The sequence below is a fragment of the Lucilia sericata genome, unplaced genomic scaffold (genome assembly GCF_015586225.1).
Source record: "Lucilia sericata isolate MDLA Ls3-8-SP2 unplaced genomic scaffold, ASM1558622v1 Contig000720F_arrow, whole genome shotgun sequence".
Classification (NCBI taxonomy): Eukaryota; Metazoa; Arthropoda; class Insecta; order Diptera; family Calliphoridae; genus Lucilia; species Lucilia sericata.
Genome location: NW_023994721.1, coordinates 84,104 through 95,863, shown reverse-complemented (window position 1 = coordinate 95,863; position 11,760 = coordinate 84,104).

Genomic DNA, 11,760 nt, shown 5'->3' with positions numbered 1-11,760 from the left:
AATTCAAACCAATAAACAAAAACACAAACACATAGATTCTCACCCACCAACTAAAAGAGAATTCTACTTAAAGATCATCATGTAGTACTTACTCTCCTCAGCAAGATCAATTCAGAGACATCTTTATTATTGTATAAACAATTAATTCTAGTGATAATACAAATCTAGCTATAAAGATCCATAGCAAGTTTTAAATAAAACAACTGAGAGTGATCGTTTAAGCTTTAATTCTCTGCATTATCAGTTAAGTTTGTAAATTGTTGTTTACCGGTTATCAGTTCTTTAGTAAATTTTTTGTTCTCAACTTGAATTTCATTCAGTAGTAATGATTGTGTTGTACTTTTGACCAATAAATTCTGAGAATAATTTTGTTTTCTTAATTTTTTTTTTTAAATATTTTTTTTTAAAAAGTGTGCAAAAACTGTGTTTTTATTTAAATTGATAATGCTTGATTGAGTCTTATAATTGCGGTTGGTTTATTTTGCTAAATAGCCGACCTTGTACAATTTTTTTTTCAGAATTTATTAAGGGTTTTTTTTTTAGACGTGAGAATTTTGGTTTAATAAAAAATAAACTTATTTTTTTATTTTTAATTTTTGAGATTAATAAGAAAACTAAAAAATTTTGTCTTAAATTTCCTAGGAAAACCACAAAAACGGATTTTACTATTTTTAAAGAATATTTTTTTTTAACAAAATGTTAAAGGGAAATCACCTCTTGTCTAAAATTCGAATCTCAGTTATAACACAACTGTAAGGATGATGACCTTTTTGGAGTTTTAAACTTAATTTATAGTCGATACTCTGCAATATAAAATAGTCTGAACTATAGAAGTCTATGGTTAAATTTAAAGAATAGTCTATAGTCTGGACTAGAGAAAAGTCTATATACTAGACTATAGAATGGACTATAGATTAGTCTAAAGTGTGGACTATAGATTAGTCTATAGTCGGCACTATAGACTAGTCTATAGTACCGACTATACCGACGGGACTATAGAATAGTCTATAGTCTGGACTATAGAATAGTCTATAGTCTGGACTATAGAATAGTCTATAGTCTGGACTATAGAATAGTCTACAGTCTGGACTATAGAATACTCTATAGTCTGGACTATAGAATACTCTATAGTCTGGACTATAGAATACTCTATAGTCTGGACTATAAAATACTCTATAGTCTGGACTATAGAATACTCTATAGTCTGGACTGTAGAATACTCTATAGTTTGGACTATAGAATACTCTATAGTCTGGACTATAGAATACTCTATAGTCTGGACTATAGAATACTCTATAGTCTGGACTATAGAATAGTCTATAGTCTGGACTATAGAATAGTCTATAGTCTGAACTGTAGAATAGTCTATAGTCTGGACTATAGAATAGTATATAGTCTGGACTATAGTCTAGTCCATAGTATGGACTATAGTCTAATCTATAGTCTGGACTATAGTCTAGTCTATAGTCTGGACTATAGTCTAGTCAATAGCTTGGACTATAGTGTAGTCTATAGTCTAGTCTATAGTCTTGACTTTATTTTAATCTATAGTCTGGACTGTAGTCTAGTCTATAGTTTGGACTATAGCCTAGGGTATAGTCTGAACTATGGTCTAGTCTATAGTCTGGACTAAAGAATAGTCTATAGTTTGGACTATAGAATAGTCTATAGTGTGGACTATAGAATCGTCTATAGTCTGGACTATAGAATAGTCTTAAGTCTGGACTCTAGAATTCTCTATAATCCGAACTGTAGAATAATCTATAGTGTGGACTATAGAATAGTCTATAGTCTGGACTATAGAATAGAATAGTCTAGAATAGTCTCTAGTCTAGACTTAAGAATAGTCTAAAGTCTTGACTAAAGAATAGTCTAAAGTCTGGACTTTAACTTATCATATAGTCTGGACTGTAGTCTAGTCTATAGTATGGACTATACTCGTGTCTATAGTCTGGACTGTAGTCTAATATGTAGACTGGACTATAGTCAAATCTATAGTATAGGCTATTGTCAAGTGTACAGTCTGGACTATAATCAAAACTATATTCTGGACTATAGTCAAGTCTATAGTCTGGTCTATAGTCTGAACTATAATCTAGTCTATAGTTTCATCTATAGTCTACACTATAATGTAGTCTAAAGACTTTACTATAGTCTAGTCTTCAGTCTGTTCTATATTCTACTTTACTCTATAGTCTGTACTATATTCTAGGCCATATTCTGGCCTATAGCTTAATCTATAGTTTTGACTATATTCTGGGCTATAGTCTAGTCTATATTCTAAACTATTGTCCAGTCTATATTCTAACCTGTTGTCTAGTTTATAGTCTAAAATAGAGTCTAGTCTAAAGTGTAGTCCAGTCTATAGTTTAAACTATAGTCTACACTATATGCTAGTCTATAGTATGGACTATGGTCTAGTGTATAATTTAGTATATAGTCTGGATTTTAGTTTAAACTATAGTCTAAACTATATTCTAAACTATAGTCGAACCGATGGCCTGTACAATAGTGTGGACTATTATCTAGTCTACAGTCTGCAGTATATTTTAGTCTATAGTCCAGCCTAGTTTTTAGTCTTAACTATAGTATAGTCTTTAGTCTGAACTGCATTCTGGGCTAGTTTATTCTAGATTCTGGACTATAGTGTAGTCTTTTGTCTCAACCATTGTCTGTTGTGCAGTCGTTATGATTTCAGTTTTATAAAGATCGTTTTATTTTTTTAAAAAACTACTTATTTATTTAAGTAATTATTTTAACATCTGTTTACTTATAGTGTAATCTAGCGTAAATACCCATTAAGTGATTTAAATAATTGCTTTAAAAAGTTGCCGATCAATAATTTCAATTATAATTTTTTTCTAATTCAATAAAAACAACATTAGATTTGAAAGAATATTAGCATAAATTATTATGATATTGACACTTATAGTAAAAATTACTTTTTACCACAAATATATAAAATATTAAATAAGAAGAAAATTAAATATTGGAACATATATATTGGGCTTATTAAAGAAATTTATAGCTTTTAGCAAAATTTTCGGAAATTTTAAGGCAAACCGGGGAATTTTGTGTAATATTCAAATTTGATTCTAATGTTAATGTTTTTTTCAACATTTAACCACAAATGATCTAAACTTTAGGCATAAATTATTAAATTTAAAATTTATTCATTAAAGAACTTTGTTCTCATATGGATTTAGACATTTAAGTTTAAAAATTCTACGAATTGTAGAAAAAAAATATTAAGAAATTTATAAATAAATCTTTAAAAGACTAGAGTTTGTTTGTTGAGAAAAAAAAAATATATATATGAATTATGCATAAATAAATGTTTATTAATATAATAAAACAAATAAACTTTTTTTTTGAAAAAAAAGACCAGTTTCAAAATGACAAACAAATATTTGAAAAAAATGACAATAAAACTCAATAAAATCAAATTATTGACATAAATTAAGAAAAATATAAATTTAAACAAGAGAAATAAATATTAACAAAAAAAAGAACTAATAAAATAAAACAATAAAAAAAACTAATGACTAATTATTTAGAATTTTAAGTTTTAAAAATGAAACCTAAAGAATTGATATGTTTAGATATAGTTTTCAAAAAATATTGAAAAACAAACTGATTCATATATTTTCTTATAACATCATTAGTCTAGCTTCAGTTGAACTCCCACTTTTGATGTTAAAAATAAAATTTTCTTTTTTATTACACTTTATTTTACATATTTTCAACTATTGTAATTTGATTTAATAATTTTTTCAAGTGTAGGAGTAATTAAATGATGCACAGACAGCAGAGAACGGCTGGCATAAGCAATAGGGGCCGCAAAAAAACTAATGATTCACTTATAAACAACTCTAATATCAATGAACTTTATAAAATTCCCTATACACGACTCTCAGTTTACAAGTTAACAAGTTTAAGTCATAATCTCTTCCTGCCGTTCCCTGCTAAACATCAATATTCATTCATTGTCTTTTAAAATAATTTCAAACAACGACTGCTCATTATTATGATTACAATTCCTCACATTTTAAAATATGAGCTAATAATTGCCGTGTTGGAAATCTTGGTTGGTTACTCAGTAATTGTCATTTCACTTCACTTTGATGGACGACATTTAAACCGAGCTTTTCAAACGGATCTAACACACTATGCATAAGTATTTGAAAACAGGGGGAATATGTATGAATCATGTCATCACTGTTAATATAATTAAAAACTCGTTATTATTTTATACAAAACTCTAAAAAAAAAAACTTCTTGAAGTGTTAAACGGAAATTGAGGAATTTTTTTAATTTCTAAATGCGGAAGACTTACAACAAATATATAATAATAAGAATTAGTTATTAAGAATAGTTATTAGTAAAAGTAAACAATTACTTATATGTAAAATTTTGCAAAAGCCGGCGCTAAAACTGCGAATGTGGTTATTTTTAGTAGACATTACAAATATTTAAACTATAGCTGTGTATTCGTAATAGAGCATTATTCAAATCACAACGTTTTCAGATTGCAGTATATATCTACATACATTCATATGTATTCCATAATACAGACTATAGTCACGACTATAAAACAAACTATAGACTGGACTCTAGACTAGAATATAGTACAAACCAAAGACTAGAATATAGTCCTCACTACTGACTGCAGTATAGTTCAGAGACTAAACAATAATCCAGGCTATTAACTACACCACAGTCCAGGCTATAAATTACACTATAGTCCAGACTATCAACTAAACAGTTTGTGATGGCTAAAATGTAGATTACAGTCCAGACTATAGTCCAAACAACAGACTATGGACTAGAGAATAGATTTAAACAAGACTATAATCTAAAATACAGGCTATGGACTACAGAATAGAGTTAAAGTTCAGACCATAGACTAGTCCAAACTACAAACTAGACTATAGACTAGGACTATAGACTAGACTATAGACTAGACCTATAGACTAGACTATAGACTAGACTATAGACTAGACTATAGACTAGACTTTAGACTAGACTATAGACTAGACTATAGACTAGACTATAGACTAGACTATAGACTAGACTAGACTAGACTATAGACTAGACTAGACTATAGACTAGACTATAGACTAGACTATAGACTAGACTATAGACTAGACTATAGACTAGACTATAGACTAGACTATAGACTAGACTATAGACTAGACTATAGACTAGACTATAGACTAGACTATAGACTAGACTATAGACTAGACTATAGACTAGACTTATAGACTAGACTATAGACTAGACTATAGACTAGACTATAGACTAGACTATAGACTAGACTATAGACTAGACTATAGACTAGACTATAGACTAGACTATAGACTAGACTATAGACTAGACTATAGACTAGACTATAGACTAGACTATAGACTAGACTATAGACTAGACTATAGACTAGACTATAGACTAGACTATAGACTAGACTATAGACTAGACTATAGACTAGACTATAGACTAGACTATAGACTAGACTATAGACTAGACCCCTATAGACTAGACTATAGACTAGACTATAGACTAGGACTATAGACTAGACTATAGACTAGACTATAGACTAGACTAATAGACTAGACTATAGACTATAGACTAGACTATAGACTAGACTATAGACTAGACTATAGACTAGACTATAGACTAGACTATAGACTAGACTATAGACTAGACTATAGACTAGACTATAGACTAGACTATAGACTAGACTATAGACTAGACTATAGACTAGACTATAGACTAGACTATAGACTAGACTATAGACTAGACTATAGACTAGACTATAGACTAGACTATAGACTAGACTATAGACTAGACTATAGACTAGACTATAGACTAGACTATAGACTAGACTATAGACTAGACTATAGACTAGACTATAGACTAGACTATAGACTAGACTATAGACTAGACTATAGACTAGACTATAGACTAGACTATAGACTAGACTATAGACTAGACTATAGACTAGACTATAGACTAGACTATAGACTAGACTATAGACTAGACTATAGACTAGACTATAGACTAGACTATAGACTAGACTATAGACTAGACTATAGACTAGACTATAGACTAGACTATAGACTAGACTATAGACTAGACTATAGACTAGACTATAGACTAGACTATAGACTAGACTATAGACTAGACTATAGACTAGACTATAGACTAGACTATAGACTAGACTATAGACTAGACTATAGACTAGACTATAGACTAGACTATAGACTAGACTATAGACTAGACTATAGACTAGACTATAGACTAGACTATAGACTAGACTATAGACTAGACTATAGACTAGACTATAGACTAGACTATAGACTAGACTATAGACTAGACTATAGACTAGACTATAGACTAGACTATAGACTAGACTATAGACTAGACTATAGACTAGACTATAGACTAGACTATAGACTAGACTATAGACTAGACTATAGACTAGACTATAGACTAGACTATAGACTAGAATATAGACTAGACTATAGACTAGACTATAGACTAGACTATAGACTAGACTATAGACTAGAATATAGACTAGACTATAGACTAGAATATAGACTAGACTATAGACTAGACTATAGACTAGAATATAGACTAGACTATAGACTAGACTATAGACTAGACTATAGACTAGACTATAGACTAGAATATAGACTAGACTATAGATTAGACTATAGACTAGAATATAGACTAGACTATAGACTAGACTATAGACTAGAATATAGACTAGACATAGACTAGACTATAGACTAGACTATAGACTAGACTATAGACTAGACTATAGACTAGACTATAGACTAGACTATAGACTAGACTATAGACTAGACTATAGACTAGACTATAGACTAGACTATAGACTAGACTATAGATTAGACTATAGACTAGACTATAGACTAGACTATAGACTAGACTATAGACTAGACTATAAACTAGACTATAGACTAGACTAGACTATAGAGTAGACTATAGAGTAGACTATAGACTAGACTATAGACTAGACTATAGACTAGACTATAGACTAGACTATAGACTAGACTATAGACTAGACTATAGACTAGACTATAGACTAGACTATAGACTAGACTATAGACTAGACTATAGACTAGACTATAGACTAGACTATAGACTACACTATAGACTAGACTATAGACTAGACTATAGACTAGACTATAGACTAGACTATAGACTAGACTATAGACTAGACTATAGACTAGACTATAGACTAGACTATAGACTAGACTATAGACTAGACTATAGACTAGACTATAGACTAGACTATAGACTAGACTATAGACTAGACTATAGACTAGACTATAGACTAGACTATAGACTAGACTATAGACTAGACTATAGACTAGACTATAGACTAGACTATAGACTAGACTATAGACTAGACTATAGACTAGACTATAGACTAGACTATAGACTAGACTATAGACTAGACTATAGACTAGACTATAGACTAGACTATAGACTAGACTATAGACTAGACTATAGACTAGACTATAGACTAGACTATAGACTAGACTATAGACTAGACTATAGACTAGACTATAGACTAGACTATAGACTAGACTATAGACTAGACTATAGACTAGACTATAGACTAGACTATAGACTAGACTAGACTAGACTATAGACTAGACTATAGACTAGACTATAGACTAGACTAGACTATAGACTAGACTAGACTATAGACTAGACTATAGACTAGACTATAGACTAGACTATAGACTAGACTATAGACTAGACTATAGACTAGACTATAGACTAGACTATAGACTAGACTATAGACTAGACTATAGACTAGACTATAGACTAGACTATAGACTAGACATAGACTGACTATAGACTAGACTATAGACTAGACTATAGACTAGACTATAGACTAGACTATAGACTAGACTATAGACTAGACTATAGACTAGACTATAGACTAGACTATAGACTAGACTATAGACTAGAATATAGACTAGACTATAGACTAGACTATAGACTAGACTATAGACTAGACTATAGACTAGACTATAGACTAGACTATAGACTAGACTATAGACTAGACTATAGACTAGACTATAGACTAGACTATAGACTAGACTATAGACTAGACTATAGACTAGACTATAGACTAGACTATAGACTAGACTATAGACTAGACTATAGACTAGACTATAGACTAGACTATAGACTAGACTATAGACTAGACTATAGACTAGACTATAGACTAGATTAAAGACTAGACCAGGCTATAAACTTGACTGTAGTACAGAAAACAAACTGACTTTAGACTAGTGTATAGTGCCGACTATAGACTATATACTCGTGTGTAGTCCACACTATAGTACACACTATAGGCTACAACTTTGACTATATTCCAGACTTTAGACTAGTGCACAATCCAAACTATAGACTAATGAATAATCCACACTATAGAGTAGTGAATAGTCCAGACTTGTGTATAGTCCTGAATATAGACTAGCATATAGTCCAGTCTATAGACTAGTATATAGTCCACATTATAGACTAGTATATAGTCCAGTGTAGTGTGTAGTTCAGACTATAGACTAGGGTATAGTCCAGGCTATAGACTAGTGTATAGTCCAGTCTATAGACTAGTGTATAGTCCAGTCTATAGACTATTGTATAGTCCAGTCTATAGACTATTGTATAGTCCAGACTATAAACTAGTTATAGTAAAGACTATATACTAGTGTATAATCTTGACTATAGACTAGCATATAGTCCAGGCTGTAGACTAGTACATAATCGAGACTATGGACTAGTCACTAGTGCACACTACAGACTAGTGTACAGTCCAGACTATAGACTAGCATATAGTCCAGACTATGGACTACTGTATAGACCAGACTATAGACTAATATATAGTCCGGACTGTAGACTTAATTCTATTTAATTTGTCATCTTAGTTGTTTATAAATCAAAAAATACAAATTTTAAATTTTCATCTAAAAACACTTTGTCTATTTTTATAATTGTGGCACGTGTGACTAATCTACAAGTTAATAAGTTTTCTAAAATAAAATTTATTTATCTATATTATTTTGTGTAAAATACTATATCTACAGTGGCGGCCATGAGGTTAGCACATTTGGTATCTGTTAAATATAAAATCAAATATTTCCTATAGTTCTTAACTTTTTTAACAAATTCTTTTTTATGCGTAACACATGTCCTTCGAGGATCACGACACATTACATTTTGTTCCACTACTTTGTTGCATATAGATTTTTTTCTTTCCAAAGTACATCTACCCCCAAAAAAATCTGGACATAAGTTTAGCACAAAATAAAAAAATCATTAAAAAATTAAAAATAAAGCAAAGAAACCGGATAAATTTATGTAATTTCACTTAAAATTTTATATTTTGTAGAATAGTTGCACATTTTGATAATATAATTTCTTCTCCTGGACATAATCTTCATCAGAACCCATTAGAAATTTCATGACATAAATTTTAACTTTCAGCCCATAATTAGGCAAAATTCTTAGGAATTTGTGTTTTATTTGTTGCACCATTTCGTTTAATATGTTCCTTATTGGATTGGGATCTAGAAATTATTCTGGGCGCTGCAAACATGTCAATCTCGCTCGCTTCCAAGAAGCTCCTCTCTATACTTTTAACATATTTTGGGTCATTGTCGACCAAAAAACGCCATTTAACTGAACTTTTGTCCACTAATTTTTTTACTAAAATATTTAAGAGTCTATTTTGATAGTCATACTGATCCATTTGTGCATCCACCTTGCGTATAGAACCTCCACTACGCCCGGAAAACGCCTCCGAATTCGTCATATTTCACCCATTGTGTTTTATGGTTTTAAATGTACACTTTGGTTGTTGCTGCATGTTTGGAGTACAGCATAATTACATTTTTCCATCAAATTTGATCCTATTAATCTTCAACTAGTATCCTCCAATCATGCAGATAAAGCTAAAGTGTTCCAGAGAAATCATATATCACAATGGGGGGAAATTTCATGGTATTCATTGCATTTTCTTGGCGTGCTGTTGGTCCTATATTGATGTTGGATGCAGAAATGGATCCGTATGACTATCAAAATAGGATTTTAATTACTTTATTAAAAATATCGGAGGACAAAGATGGCGTTTTTTGGTCGACATCGACCGTAAATATGCTAAAAGTGCTGATATGAGCTGCTTGGAAGCGAGCGGGATTGTCATGTTTGCAGTGCCCAGTATATTTTCTCGATTCCAATTCAATAGAGAACATATAACATGATATGGACCAACAAATAAAAGCAGAAATCACCAAGAATTTTTCCAATTTATGGGCTGAAAGTTAATATTTATGTCATGAAATTTCTAGAGGGTTCTGGTGAAGATTATGTCCAGGAGGAAGAATGATATTATCAAAATCTGCAACTATTCCACAAAATATAAAATTTTAAATGCAATAAGATAAATATAGCCGGTTGTTTTGTTTTATTTTTAATTTTTTAATGATTTTTTAATTTTGTGCTAAACTTATGTCCAGATTTTTTTGGGGGTAGATGTACTTTGGAAAGAAAAAAATCTATATGCAACAAAGTAGTGGAACAAAATGTAATGTGTCGTGATCCTCGAAGGACATGTGTTACGCATAAAAAAGAATTTGTTAAAAAAGTTAAGAACTATAGGAAATATTTCATGTTATAGGCAACATATACCAAGTGTGCTAAAATCGTAGCCACCACTGTATATAATTTTCCACTAAACTTGTCACATTTGCCATTAATCAAACGTTTAAAAGCCGATATAGTATTTTTGGCAAAAAATTTGTCAGTTTGTTAAAAAAAAAAAAAACAGAGAGGTAAATAATTTGCGCATCTGGAGGGGATGAAAAGGATTGAAATTTTGTAAATATTTTTATGAAATAGATTGTCATGGACATCGGTCCAACTGAACTATAATTCGTTTTATATTGGATCTATAGATTGAACTGTAATCTTATAGATAATAGGGTCTATGGTCTATTCTATTATCTGGATTAATGTAGAGTTTAGTGTTTATACTTATTTTTCTAAATTTCTTGTGAAATTTTTTATCAAATTTCCAAAAATTCTAAATTTTTCAACATTAATCCGTAAGTTTACTGATATTTTCTGAAAAACTTTATTATTGTTTTATGCTCCAGATTAAATAGAACAAATTGAACATTATTTTAATCATGTTTTTTAACACGAACTATTTAAATTTAAACATAATTTTTTTCAAAATTTTACTTATCTCCCAAAATACACTTTCACTTAAAAAAAAAAAAACTCAATCACTTTCGTTTTCAAGATCCCTTATCACTTCTTAAGAATCATTATAAAAAATATTCTTCTTTTAAACAAAAAGAAATATTCTTAAAATCTCATTAAAATTATGTTTTAAACATATACTTAAAAATAAATTTCAAAAAAATCGAATACACAGAAAAAGGTGACAAGGTCTGCTAAGAGAAAGAACAAGCAAAAAGAAAGTGATAATTATTTCAACATTTGAACAAACAAAAAATAAAATAAATACAATTAAAAATCAAATAAAAACTCATTATAATTGAAAGCTTCTTAATAATGACAAAATACAATGACACCATTTCCATTCTATTAAAATTCGCTAATACACAATCCGTACAATCTCAGAATTATCAAAATGATTTTCTAATCCCTTTTTTGCAAATTTTTACCACTTGTTTAGATTTATTTAAAAAAAAT